Source organism: Pristiophorus japonicus, chromosome 23, assembly GCF_044704955.1.
Source record: "Pristiophorus japonicus isolate sPriJap1 chromosome 23, sPriJap1.hap1, whole genome shotgun sequence".
In the NCBI taxonomy this organism is placed as follows: domain Eukaryota; kingdom Metazoa; phylum Chordata; class Chondrichthyes; family Pristiophoridae; genus Pristiophorus; species Pristiophorus japonicus.
The window spans coordinates 16,626,768-16,641,431 of NC_091999.1; the positions used below are offsets into that span (position 1 = coordinate 16,626,768).

General features: G+C 43.7%; 4 non-coding genes across 4 annotated transcripts; all 4 read right to left on the reverse strand.

The window, feature by feature from the left end:
* Window positions 1-3,219: 3,219 nt before the first annotated feature.
* trnal-uaa (transfer RNA leucine (anticodon UAA)) lies at window positions 3,220-3,302 on the reverse strand. The gene has a single exon. It is a non-coding gene; the product is annotated as a tRNA-Leu (tRNA).
* A 3,229-nt stretch (window positions 3,303-6,531) lies between these two features.
* On the reverse strand, window positions 6,532-6,614 carry trnal-uaa (transfer RNA leucine (anticodon UAA)). Its single transcript has one exon. It is a non-coding gene; the product is annotated as a tRNA-Leu (tRNA).
* Window positions 6,615-14,098: 7,484 nt separating this feature from the next.
* Window positions 14,099-14,179, reverse strand: trnas-aga (transfer RNA serine (anticodon AGA)). Its single transcript has one exon. It is a non-coding gene; the product is annotated as a tRNA-Ser (tRNA).
* Window positions 14,180-14,398: 219 nt separating this feature from the next.
* trnad-guc (transfer RNA aspartic acid (anticodon GUC)) lies at window positions 14,399-14,470 on the reverse strand. Its single transcript has one exon. It is a non-coding gene; the product is annotated as a tRNA-Asp (tRNA).
* Between the last annotated feature and the right edge of the window lie 194 nt (window positions 14,471-14,664).

Consider the following 14,664-nt stretch of genomic DNA (forward strand, 5'->3'; position numbering starts at 1 on the left):
ACTCCACCCCCACAGACACACACATACACAGAGGGTTTCAGGGAGCATTTCCGAACATTTTTCGTGATATTGACACGGGTGCAACTCTCCTATTCTTTTTCGAGTAATGCTCTGGGACCTTTCACATCCACCCGAGGGAGCAGGCGGAGCGTCAATTTCACATTTCATCCGATGGTCAACAGCTTCAACAATGCAAAATTCCCTAAGTACTGCATTTGATTGTCAGCCAAGATGATGCGCTCAAGTCTCAGGAGAGGGACTTACACACACGAGCTTCTGAATGGAGCCACTGAAAAAAGCCAATACCAAAGATCACAGCCGTATTATTTTCCCCAAGTTTTTAAAAAAGTTCCAGGACATACCAAATTCTTGGTGATAATTTCCATAGACAGTTGCGCATACACAGAGACATACATACAGATAGACATACACAGACACACACACACATAAAATAACCAAAAATATACACGCATCAACATAGAAACATAGAAATTAGTTGCAGGAGTAGGCCGTTCGGCCCTTCGAGCCTGCACCACCATTCAATAAGATCATGGCTGATCATTCAACCTCAGTACCCATATCCTGCTTTCTCACCATACCCCTTGATTCCTTGAGCCGTAAGGGCCATATCTCACTCCATCTTGAATATATCTAACGAACTGGCTTCAACAACTTTCTGCGGTAGAGAATTCCACAGGTTAACCACTCTCTGAGTGAAGACGTTTCTCCTCATCTCGGTCCTAAATAGCTTACCCCTTATTCTTAGACTATGACTCTGGTTCTCCAACTCCCCAGCAACAGGAACATTCTTCCTGCCTCTCACTTGTCCAATCTCGTCAGAATTTTATATGTTTCTATGAGATCCCCTCTCATTCTTCTAATCTCCAGTGGATACTAGCAGAGTTGATCCAGTCTCTCATCATATGTCAGTCCTGCCATCCCTGGAATCAAGCTGGTGAACCCTCGCTGTGCTCCTTCAATAGCAAGAACGTCCTTCCTCAGATTTTGAGACCAAAACTAACAAAATATTTAACGTGTGGCTTCACCAAGGCCCTGTACAACTGCAGGAAGACCTCCCTGCTACTATATTCAAATCCCCTAGCTATGAAGGCGAACATGCCATTTGCCTTCTTCACCGCCTGCTGCACCTGCATGCCCACTTTCAATGACAGATGTACCATGACACGCAGATCAAGATATACAGAGTGCCTTAGACAAATAGACGGATAGACAGGCAGTGTCACTGTCGCTACTTTGGCTGGCTTTTGCGTTTTTCCGTCGAGAGTGCTGCCACTGAACCAAAGCCGATACAAAAGTTCACAACCGTATTGTTTTCCCCAAGTCTTTTGAAAAAGTTCCAGGACATACCAAATTCATGGTGATGATTTCCACAGACAGTTGCACATACACAGAGACATATATACAGAGAGACAGTCACAGAGACACACACACACATAACCAGAAATATACATGCACCAACGGACACACACAGATGCCTGAGACATATCGAGGGATGGACAGGCTGAGTCACTACTTTGGGTGATTTTTGCATTTTTCTATCCGTATGTATCGTGAATATTGCAGACTAATGAAAATGTGAAAAGAATATCAGTGTTGAAAGGTGTGGGACGCTATTCCATCTATCTCAGGATCAGTTTTGCCAAAACCTGGTTAAATTGTAAAATGGAATGAAAAATGCTGAGAATCGTAGTTGGCAGGATTCTAACCTACGCGCAGAAAATCCAAAGTGTTTCTAGTCCATCGCTTTAACCACTCGGCCACAATTACTGCGTCTCTGGCATTTTAAATGTTACTCAGAAAAAACTCAGTCGTCCATCTCTGTGCAGCAGACGGCGACAGAATCCTGAAAAAGTCACCGTTTGCAAAAAATCTGGAAGAGGCAATCTCATCTTGCTGTATTTTTACTGTTCTATATTGCTCTGGAACTTTTTAATAAAATCTGTACCAAGAAACAGAAGTAAAATTCGACATTTTGAAAAAACTGCTGCGCCGTCAGGGAATTGAACGCGGTTCTCCCGCATAACAAGCGGGGATAATCATCACTATACGGACGAGGTTGCCTTAGAGCAGTAATCGAGCTGTCAACAGAAGTCGACAGACACAGTGATCGATAGAGACAAACCGACAAACGCGGATAGACAGCAAGCGAGAGAGAGAGACATCGAGAGACAGAAAGGGTGAGACTGAAAAGTGAAGCAGACTGAGTGAGAATAAGACTCAAACACCTACATATACAGAGATGTGTGTGTGTGATCTATAAAGAGAGAGAGGGAAAGAGTAAGATAAAGACAGTGATAAAGACAGTGACAACGAGAGAGACAGATAGAGAGAGATCGACAGATAGAGAGAGAGACAAATATATAAACAGAAAATGATGGAAATACTCAGCAGGTTAGAGGTAGGAACTACCAGCGACAGGCAAAGAGAGACAGATCGGCAGAAACATAGACAGACAGAGATGATGGGAAAGAGTGAGACAGTCAGACAGAGAGACTGAGTGAATCCTATTCGAACAGAACTGGACACCGTGAGAAAGACACAGACACATTCAGAACCAGAGACAAACAGGGAAACAGGGAGAGACAGACAGCGAGATAGAGACAAAGAGAGACAGAAAGTTTGAGACTGAAAGGGAGGATCAGACTGAATGAGAAAAAGACTCAAACACATACATACACAGAGATGTATTTGCGTGCTCCATAAAGAGAGGGGGCAAAATAGTGATGGAATGACAGAGGAAAGGACAGGGACAAAGAGAGAGAAAAAGAGGGAGACAGATAGAGAAAAAGACAGATAGAGAGAGCGACAGAGAGACAAAAACAGAAAATAATGGAAATACTCATCAGGTTAGAGACAGAGACTAACAGAGACAGGCAAGGACATGGACAGACAGAGATAATGGGACAGAGAGAGGCAGTCAGACAGAGAGTCTGAGCGAATACCATTGCAACAGAACTAGACACCGTGAGAAAGAGACTGATTGAGAGACAGCGACAAACAGAGAAGCAGGGACAGACAGAGAGGGTTAGAGAGAGCCAAAGACTCAAATACATACACAGCTCTCCAAAGAGAGAGAGCGGCAGAGACATTTCATTATCGGCGCAGAGTGTCACATAGTTGCAGAAAATAGGAGATTTTGCAGATGAAATTTGGGTATCACTGAGCAGGGTGGGAAAAATCTCTGTTTAATTAAGGAATTACCAGGAGTGGGGTTCGAACCCACGCGGGTATAAACCCATTAGATCTTAAGTCTAACGCCTTCACCACTCTGCTATCCTGGTCCCAATCCTGTCAGTGGTTGGACTCTGCCTCTCTGAGAATCTGGGCTTCAGCTCCACCCCCACAGACACACAGACACATCGGATTTCAGGGAGCATTCACGAACATTTTTCTCAATATTGACACGGGCGCAACTCTCCTATTCTTTTTCGAGTGATGCTCTGGCTACTTTCACATCCACCCGAGGGTGCAGATGGAGCTTCAATTTAAAATTTCAGCCCATGGTCAACAGCTTCAACAATGCAAAATTCCCCAAATACTGCATTTGAGTGTCAGCCAAGATGATGGGTTCAAGACTCAGGAGTGGGACTTACACACACAACCTCCTGATTCAGTCGAGAATGGAGCCACTGAACCAAAACCGATACCAAAGTTCACATCCGTATTATTTTCCCCAAGTTTTTTAAAAAGTTCCAGAACGTACCAAATTCATGGTGATGATTTCCACAGACAGTTGCACATACACAGAGACATACATACAGGTAGACATACACAGACACACACACACATAAAATAACCAAAAATATACACGCATCAACATAGAAACATAGAAATTAGGTGCAGATATATGCCATTCGGCCCTTAGAGCCTGCACCACCATTCAATAAGATCATGGCTGATCATTCAACCTCAGTACCCCTTTCCTGCTTGCTCTCCATACCCCTTCATCCCTTTCGCCGTAAGGACAATATCTAACTCTCTTTTGAATATATCTAACGAACTGGCCTCAACGACTTTCTGCATTCGAAAATTTCACAGGTTAACCACTCTCTGAGTGAAAACGTTTCTCCTCAGCTCGTTTCTAAATGGTTTACCCCTTACTCAAAGACTGTGATCCTTGGTCCCGAACTCTCCAGCAGCGAGAACATTCTTCCAGCTTCTAAGCTGTCCAATCTCGTCAGAATTTTCTATGTTTCTTTGAAATCTCCTCTCATTCTTCTAAACTCCAGTGGATACCAGCCCAGTTGATCCAGTCTCTCCTCATATGTCAGTCCTGCCATCCCGGGAATCAAGCTGGTGATCCTTCGCTGTACTCCCTCAATAGCAAGGATGTCCTTCCTCAGTTTCGGAGACCAAAACTGAACACAATGTTCCAGGAGTGGCCTCATGGAGGCCCTGTACAACTGCAGTAAGACCTCCCTGCTCCTATACTCAAATCCCCTACCTATGAAGGGGAACATGCCATTTGCCTTCTTCACCGCCTGCTGCACCTGCATACCAACAATCAATGACTGATGTATCATGAAACCCAGATCAAGATATACAAAGATTGCCTTAGACAAGTAGATGGATAGACAGGCAGGGTCACTGTTGCAACTTTGGCTGTCTTTTGCGTTTTTCAGTCGACGATACTGCCACTGAACCAAAGCCGATACCAAAGTTCACAACCGTATTATTTTCCCCAAGTCTTTTTAAAAATTTCCAGCACATACCAAATTCATGGTGATGATTTGCACAGACAGTTGCACATACACAGAGACATATATACAGATAGACAGACTCAGAGACACACACACCCACACACTTAACCAAAAATATACATGCACCAACAGACATGCCTTTGACATATAGAGGGATAGACAGGCTGAATCACTGTCGCTACTTTGGCTGATTATTGCGTTTTTCTATCCGTATGTAACATGAATATTGCAGATTAATAAAAATGAGAAATAGATGTCAGTGATGAAATGTGTGGGACGTTATTCCGCCTATCTCAGGATCAGTTTTGCAAAAACCTGGTTAAATTGTAAAATGTAATGAAAAATGCTTTGAATTGTAGTCGGCAGGATTCGAACCTACGCGCAGAAAACCCATCGATTTCTAAACCATCGCTTTAACCACTCGGCAACATCTACTGCCTCTCTGGCACTTTAAATGTTACTCAGAAAAAACTCAGTCATCCATCTGTTTGCAGCAGACGGCCACAGAATCCTGAAAAAGTCTCCGTTGCAAAAAGTCTGGAAGAGGCAATCTCCTCTTGCTGTATTTTTATTGTTCTATATTGCTCTGAAACCTTTTAATATGAAGCTATACCAAGAAACAGAAGAAAAATTCGACATTTTGAAAAAGCTGCTTTGCCATCGGGGAATTGAATCCGGTGCTCCCGCGTAACAGGGGGGCATAATCACCGCTATACGGACGAAGGAACGTGTTGCGTCAGAGCAGTAATCAAGCTGCGAACAGAAGTCGACAGACACATTGATAGACAGACACAAACCGACAAACAGGGATAGACAGACAATGAGAGAGAGACAAGGAGAGACAGAAAGGGTGAGACTGAAAAGTCAGTCAGAGACAGCGAGAAAAAGACTCAAACACCTACATATACAGAGATGTGTAAGTGTGATCTATAAAAAGAGAGGGGAAGAGTGAGAGAAAGACAGTGATAAAGACAGTGACAAGGTGAGAGACAGATAGAGAGAGCGACAGATAGAGAGAGAGACAAAGATTTCAACAGAAAATGATGGAAATACTCAGCAGGTTAGAGACAGGAACTACCAGCGACAGGCAAAGAGAGACAGACAGGCAGAAACGTAGACAGTCAGAGATGATGGGAAAGAGTGAGACAGTCAGACAGAGAGATTTTGAGAATCCCATTCGAACAGAACTGGACACTGTGAGCAATAGACAGACACATTGAGAACCAGAGGCAAACAGGGAAACAGGGAGAGACAGACAGTGAGATAGAGACAAAGAGAGACATAAAGTTTGAGTCTGAAAGGGATGATCAGACTGAATGAGAAAAAGACTCAAACACATACATACACAGAGATGTATTTGCGTGCGCCATAAAGAGAGGGAGAAAAATAGCGATGGAATGACAGAGAAAAGGACAGAGACAAAGAGAGAGACAAAGAGGGCGACAGATAGAGAGAAAGACAGATAGAGAGAGAGAGACATAAGGACAAAAACATCAAATAATGGAAATACTTATCAGGTTAGAGTCAGGGACTAACAGAGACAGGCAAAGACATGGACAGACAGAGATAATGGGAAAGAGAGAGACAGTCAGACAGAGAGTGTCAGAATGAGAGAGACAAAGACTCAAACACACAAACACAGCTCTTGAAAGAGAGAGAGCGGCAGAGACCGAGCGACACAGATACATTTCGCAATTTCATTTCATTATCGGCTCAGAGTGTCATATCGTTACAGAAAATTGAAGATTCAGCAGATGAGAATCGGGTATCACTGAGCAGGATGGGAAATATCTACGTTTAATTAAGGAATTACCAGGACTGGGGTTCAAACCCACGCGGGTATAAACCCATTACATCTTAAATCCAACGCCTTTACCACTCGGCCATCCTGGTCCTGATCCTGTCAGAGGTTGGACTCTGCCTGTGAGAATCTAGGCTTCAGCTCCACACCCACAGCGACACACAGACACACAGGATTGCAGGCAGCATTTACGAACATGTTTCTTAATATTGACACGGGCGCAAATCTCCTATTCTTTTTCGACGAAGGCTCTGGGAACTTTCACATCCACCCGAGGGTGCAGATGGAGCTTCAATTTAAAATTTCAGCCGATGGTCAACAGCGTCAACAATGCAACATTCCCCAAGTACTGCATTTGAGTGTCAGCCAAGATTATGGGTTCAAGTCTCAGGAGTGAGACTTACACAAACAACCTCCTGATTCAGTCGAGAATGGAGCCACTGAACCAAAACCGATCTCAAAGATCACAACCGTATTATTTCCCCAAGTTTTTTTAAAAGTTCCAGGACGTACCAAATTCATGGTGATGATTTCCACAGACAGTTGCACATACACAGAGACATACATACAGATAGACATACACAGACACACGCACACACAATAACCAAAAATATACACGCATCAACATAGAAACATAGAAACATAGAAATTTGATGCAGGAATATGCCATTCGGCCCTTCGAGACTGCACCACCATTCAATAAGATCATGGCTCATCATTCAACCTCAGTACCCCTTTCCTGCTTTCTCTCCATACCCCTTGATCCCTTTAGCCGTAAGGGCCCTTTTGAATATATCTAACGAACTGGCCTCAACGACATTCTGCGGTAGAAAATTTCACAGGTTAACCACTCTCTGAGTGAAGAAGTTTCTCCTCATCTCGGTCCTAAATGGTTTACACCTTATTCTTAGACTATGATCCTTGGTCTCGAACACCCCATCAAGGGAAACATTCTTCCAGCCTCTAAGCTGTCCAATCTCGTCAGAATTTTATATGTTTCTATGAGATCCCCTCTCATTCTTCTAAACTCCAGTGGATACCAGCCCAGTTGATCAAGTCTCTCCTCATATGTCAGTCCTGCCATTCCGGGAATCATGCTGGTGAACCTTAGCTGTACTCCCTCAATAGCAAGGACGTCCTTCCTCAGATTTGGAGACCAAAACTGAACACAATATTCCAGGTGTGGCCTCACCAAGGCCCTGTACAACTGCAGTAAGACCTCCCTGCTCCGATACTCAAATCCCCTCACTATGAAGGCGAACATGCCATTTGCCTTCTTTACCGCCTTCTGCACCTGCATACCAACAATCAATGATTGATGTACCATGGCACCCAGATTAAAATATACACAGGTTGCCTTCGACAAATAGATGAATAGACAGGCAGGGTCACTGTCGCTACTTTGTCTTGCTTTTTCGTTTTTCAGTCGAGGATGCTGTCACTGAACCAAAGCAGATACCAAAGTTCACAATCGTATTATTTTCCCCAACACTTTTTTAAAAGTTCCAGGACGTACCAAATTCATGGTGATGATTTCCACAGACAGTTGCACATACACAGAGACATATATACAGATAGACAGACACAGACACACACACACACACACATAACCAAAAATATACATGCACCAAGGGACATGCACAGATGCCTTATACATCTAGAGGGATAGACAGGCTGAATCACTGTCGCTACTTTGGCTGATTTTTGCGATTTTCTATCCGTATATATCTTGAATATTGCAGATATTGAGATATTGCTTAAAAATGAGAAATAGATGTTAGTGTTGTAAGGTGTGCGACGTTCTTCCGCCTTTCTCAGAATCAGTTTTGCAAAAACCTGGTTAAATTGTAAAATGGAATGAAAAATGCTGAGAATCGTAGCCGGCAGAATTCTTCATTCGCAGGGAAAACCCAAAGGATTGCAAGACCATCGCGTTAACCACTCGGCCACAACTACTGCGTCTCTGGCACTTTAAATGTTACTCAGAAAAAACTCAGTCATCCATCTCTGTGCAGCAGACGGCCACAGAATCCTGAAAAAGTCTCTGTTTGCAAAAAATCTGGAAGAGGCAATCTCCTCTTGCTGTATCTTTACTGTTCGAAATTGCTCTGAAACTTTTTAATATGAATCGATGCCAAGAAACAGAAGTAAAATTCGACATTTTGAAAAAGCTGCTTTTCTGTTGGGGATATGAACCCGGTTCTCCAATGTAACAGGCGGGGATACTCACCACTATACGGACGAGGGTACGGGTTGCATCAGAGCAGTTATCGAGCTGTGATCAGAAGTCGACAGACACATTGAGAGACAGAGACAAACAGTAGAGACAGATAGCGAGAGAGAGAGACAACGAGGGACAGAAAGGGTGAGACTGAAAAGTCAGGCAGACTCTGAGAAAAAGACTCAAACACCTCCATATACAGAGATGTGTGTGTGTGATCAATAAAGAGAGAGAGGGAAAGAGTGAAAGAAAGACAGTGATAAAGACAGTGACAAGGAGAGAGACAGATAGAGAGAGAACGACAGATCGAGAGAGAGGCAAAGATATAAACAGAAAATGATGGAAATGCTCAGCAGGTTAGAGACAGGAATTACCAGCGACAGGCAAAGAGAGACAGATAGGCGGAAACATAGACAGACAGAGATGATGGGAAAGAGTGAGACAGTCAGACAGAGAGACTGAGAGAATTCCATTCGAACAGCACTGGACACCGTGAGAAAGTGACAGACACATTGAGAACCAGAGAAAAGGACAGCGAGAAAGTGAGAGACAAAGAGGGAGACAGATAGAGAGAAAGACAGATAGAGAGAGAGACAGAGACAAAAACAGAAAATAATGGAAATACTTATCAGGTTAGAGACAGCGACTAACAGAGACAGGCAAAGACATGGACAGACAGAGATAATGGGACAGAGAGAGACAGTCAGACAGAGAGTCTGAGAGAATCCCATTGCAACAGGACTGGACACCGTGAGAAAGAGACAGATTGAGAGACAGAGACAAACAGTGAAACAGGGACAGACAGAGTGGGTCAGACTGAGAGAGTCAAAGACTCAAACACACAAACACATACACAGCTCTCTAAAGGGAGAGAGCGACACAGATACATTTCACAATTTCATTTCATTATCGGCTCAGAGTGTCACATAGTTACAGAAAATTGGAAATTCAGCAGATGAAAATCAGGTATCACTGAGCAGGATGGGAAAAATCTCTGTTTAATTAAGGAATTACCAGGAGTGGGGTTTGCAGCCCCGCGGGTATAAATCCATTACATTTTACGTCCAACGCCTGTACCACTCAGCCATCCTGATCCTGATTCTGTCAGTGGTTGGACTCTGCCTCTGTGAGAATCTGGGCTTCAGCTCCACCCCCACAGCGACACACAGAGACATTGGATTTCAGGGAGCATTCACGAACATTTTTCGTAATATTGACACGGGCGCTGCTCTCCGATGCTTTTTCGACTAAGGCTCTGGGAACTTTCACATCCACCCGAGGGTGCAGATGGAGCTTCAATTTAAAATTTCAGCCGATGGTCAACAGCTTCAACAATGCAACATTCCCCAAATAGTGCATTTGAGTGTCATCCAAGATGATGTGTTCAAGTATCAGGAGTGGGACTTACACACACAACCTCCTGATTCAGTCGAGAATGGAGCCACTGAACCAAAACCGATACCAAAGTTCACAACCGTATTATTTTCCCGAGGTTTTTTTTAAAGTTCCAGGACGTACCAAATTCATGGTGATGATTTCCACAGACAGTTGCATATACACAGAGACATACATACAGATAGACATACACAGACACACGCACACACAATAACCAAAACTTTGCACGCATCAACATAGAAACATAGAGACATAGAAATTAGGTGCAGGAATATGCCATTCAGCCCTTCGATCATGGCTCATCATTTAACCTCAGTACCCCTTTCCTGCTTTCTCTCCATACCCCTTGATCGCTTTAGCCGTAAGGGCCATATCTAACTCCCTTTTGAATATATCTAACGAACTGGACTCAACGACTTTCTGCGGTAGAAAATGTCACAGTTTAACCATTCTCTGAGTGAAGAAGTTTCTCCTCATCTCGGTCCTAGATGGCTTACTCCTTACTCTTAGACTGTAATCCTTGTTCTCATACTCCCTAACAACGAGAACATTCTTTCAGCCTCTAAGCTGACCAATCTCGTCAGAATTTTATATGTTTCTGTGTGATCCCCTCTCATTCTTCTAAACTCCAGTGGACACCAGCCCAGTTGATCCAGTCTCTCCTCATATGTAAATCCTGCCATCCCGGGAATCATGCTGGTGAACCTTCGCTGTGCTCCCTCAATAGCAAGGACTTCCTTGCTCAGATTCGGGAACCAAAACTGAACACAATATTCCAGGTGTGGCCTCACCAAGGCCCTGTACAACTGCAGTAAGACCTCCCTGCTCCTATGCTCACATCCCCTAGCTATGAAGGCGAACATGCCATTTGCCTTCTTCACCACCTGCTGCACCTGCATGCAACTTTCAATGACTGATGTACCATGACACCCAGATCAAGATAAACACAGGTTGCCTTCGAAAAATAGATGGATAGACAGGCAGTGTCACTGTCGCTACTGTGGCTGCCTTTTGCGTTTTTCTATCCGTATGTATCGTGAATACTGCAAATTAATGAAAGAAAGAAAACAGCGGCTGCGTCGAAAGATGTGGGACGTTGCTCCATCTATCTCAGAATCAGTTTTGCAGTAACGTGGTTAAATTGTGAAACAGAATGAAATATGCTGTGAAACATAGTCGGCAGGATTCAAAACTGCTCAGAGAAACCCCGATAGATTTGTTGTCCATTGTCTAACCCACTCGGCCACGACTACTGGCTCGCTGCATCATTAAATGTTACTCAGATAACTCAGTCATCCATCTCTGTGCAGCAGACGGCCACAGAATCAGGAAAAAGTCTCCGTTTGCTAAAAATCTGGAAGAGGCAATCTCCTCTTACTGTATTTGTACTGTTCTATATTGCTGTGGAACTTTTTAATATGAATCAACACCAAGAAACAGAAGTAAAATTCTGCATTTTGTAAATGCTGCCACCGCGTCGGGAAGCAGAACCACGGACTCCGGCGGAACAGGCGGGGATACTCACCACTATACTAACGAGCATGAGTTCTATCAGAGCAGGAAGCGAGCTGTGAACAGAACTGGACACCATGAGAAGTCGACAGACACATTGCGAGACAGAGACATACCGACAAACAGGGAGAGACAGACAGCGAGATAGAAACAACGAGAGACAGAAAGTGTAAGACTGAGAAGGAGAGGCAGACTGAGTGACAAAAAAGACACAAACACACACATATACAGAGATGTGTGTATGTGTGATCTATTAAGAGAGAGAGGTAAGAGTGAGAGAAACACAATGATACAGTCAGTGACAAGGAGAAAAACAGGCAGAGAAAGAGAGCGATAGAGACTAAAACAGAAAATGATGGAAATACTTCTCAGCTTACAGGCAGGGACTAACAGAGGCAGGCAAAGACATGGACAGACCGAAATAATGGGAAAGAGAGAGCCAGTCAGACAAAGAGTCTGAGAGAATCCCATTGGAACAGACGTGGGCAACGTGAGAAAGAGACAGATTGAGAGACAGAGACAAACAGAGAAACAGGAACAGACAGAGTGAGTCAGACTGAGAGAGACAAAGACTCAAACATACAAACACATACACAGCTCTCTGAAGAGAGAGAGAGAGGCAGAAACCGAGCGACACAGATACATTTCACAATTTCATTTCATTATCGGTTGAGAGTGTCACATATTTACATAAAATTGCTGATTCAACCGATGAAAATCCGGTATCACTGATTGGAAAGGGACGAAATCCGTGTTAAATTAAAGAGGTACCAGGAGTGGGGTACGAACCCACGGGGAAAAAAAACATTGAATTTTACGGCCAACGCCTTAACCACTCGGCTATCCTGGTCCGGTGGGACCCTACATTCTGTCTCTGTGAGCATCTGGGCTTCAACCCCAACGCCACATACAAACCCATACACATCGGCTTTCAGTGAGAATTTACGAACATTTTTCGCAATATTGACACGGGGGCAACTATCCGATTCTTTTTCGAGTAATGACCTGGGAACTTTCATATCCACCCGAGGGTGCAGACGGAGCTTCAATTTAACATTTCATCCGAAAGTCAACAGCTTCAACATTGCAAAATTCCCCAAGTGCTGCACTTGAGTGTTAGCCAAGATGATATGCTCAAGTCTCAGGAGTGCGACTTGAACACACAAGCTCCCGATTCTGTCGCTAATGCTGCCACTGAACCAAAGCCGATACAAAAGTTCGCAACCGTATTATTTTCCCCAAGTCTTTTTTATAAGTTCCAGGATGTACCAAATTCATGGTGATGATTTCCACAGACAATTGCACATACACAGAGACATATATAGAGATAGACAGACACAGAGACACACACACACATAACCAAAAATGTACACGCACCAACGGACATGCACAGATGCCTTAGATATCTCGAGGGATAGACAGGCTGAATCACTGTCGCAACTTTGACTGATTGTTGCGATTTTTTAAATGGATGTATCGTAAATATTGCTGATTAATAAAAATGAGAAAAAAAATGCCAGTGGTGAAAGGTGTGGGACGATATTCCATCTATCTCAGGATCAGTTTGGCAGAGACCTGGTGAAATTGAATGGAAAATGCTGAAAATCGCAGTCGGCAGGATTCGAACCTGCGTGGGAAAATCCCAATGGATTTCTACTCCATCGCCTTAATGGGAGGAAATCTGTGTTCAAATAAATAGAAACCAGGAGTGGGGAAGAACCCATGGTGGAAAAACTTTTTGAAGTTTAAGGCCACATAGAAACACATGCACATCATCTTTTAGTGAGTATTTACGAACATTTTTGGAATATTGACACGGGGGAAACTTTCCGACTCTGTTTCGAGTAATGCACTGGGACCTTTCATATCCACCCGAGGGTGCAGACGGAGCTTCAATTTAACATTTCAATCCGAAAGTCAACAGCTTCAACATTGCAAAATTCCCCAAGTGCTGCACTTGAGTGTTAGCCAAGATGATAATGCTCAAGTCTCAGGAGTGCGACTTGAACAGACAAACTCCCGATTCAGTCGAGAATGCTGCCACTGAACCAAAGCCGATACAAAAGTTCACAACCGTATTATTTTCCCCAAGTCTTTTTTATAAGTTCCAGGATATACCAAATACATGGTGATGATTTCCACAGACAGTTGCACATACACAGAGATAGACAGACACAGAGACACACACACATATCCAAAAATTTACACGCACCAACGGGCATGCAGAGATGCCTTAGACATCTCGAGGGATAGACAGGCTGAATCACTGTCGCAAATTTGACTGATTGTTGCGATTTTTTAAACGGATGTATCGTGAATATTGCAGGTTCATAAAAATGAGAAACAAATGTCAGTGTTGAAAGGTGTGGGTCGTTATTCCATTTATCTCAGGATCAGTTTGGCAGAGAACCGGTTAAATTGTGAAATGGAATGAAAAATGCTGAGAATCTTAGTCGGCAGGATTCGAACCTGCGCGGGATAACCCAATGGATTTCTAGTCCATCGCCTTAACCACTCGGCCACGACTACTGTGTCGCTGCCTTTTTAAACTTTACTCAGAAAAAACTCAGTCATCCATCTCTGTGCAGCAGACGGCCAAAGACTCCTGAAAAATTCTCCGTTTGCTAAAAATCTGGACGAGGCAATCTCCTCCACCTGTATTTTTACAGTTCGATATTGCTCTGGAACTTTTTAATATGCATCTCTTCCAAGAAATAGAAGTAAAATTCGACATCTTGAAACAACTGCCTTCCCGTCGGGGAATTGAACCCCGGTCTCCCGCGTGACAGGCAGGGATACTCACCACTATACTAACGAGGAACTGACGGGTACCAGTTCTGTCAGAGCAGGAATCGTGTTACTGTGAACAGAACTGGACACCAGGAGAAGTCGACAGACACATTGAGAGACAGAGACAAACCGACAAACAGGGAGAGACAGACAGCGAGTTAGAGACAACGAGAGACAGAAAGTGTGAGACTGAGAAGGAAAGGCAGACTGAGTGAGAAAAAGAC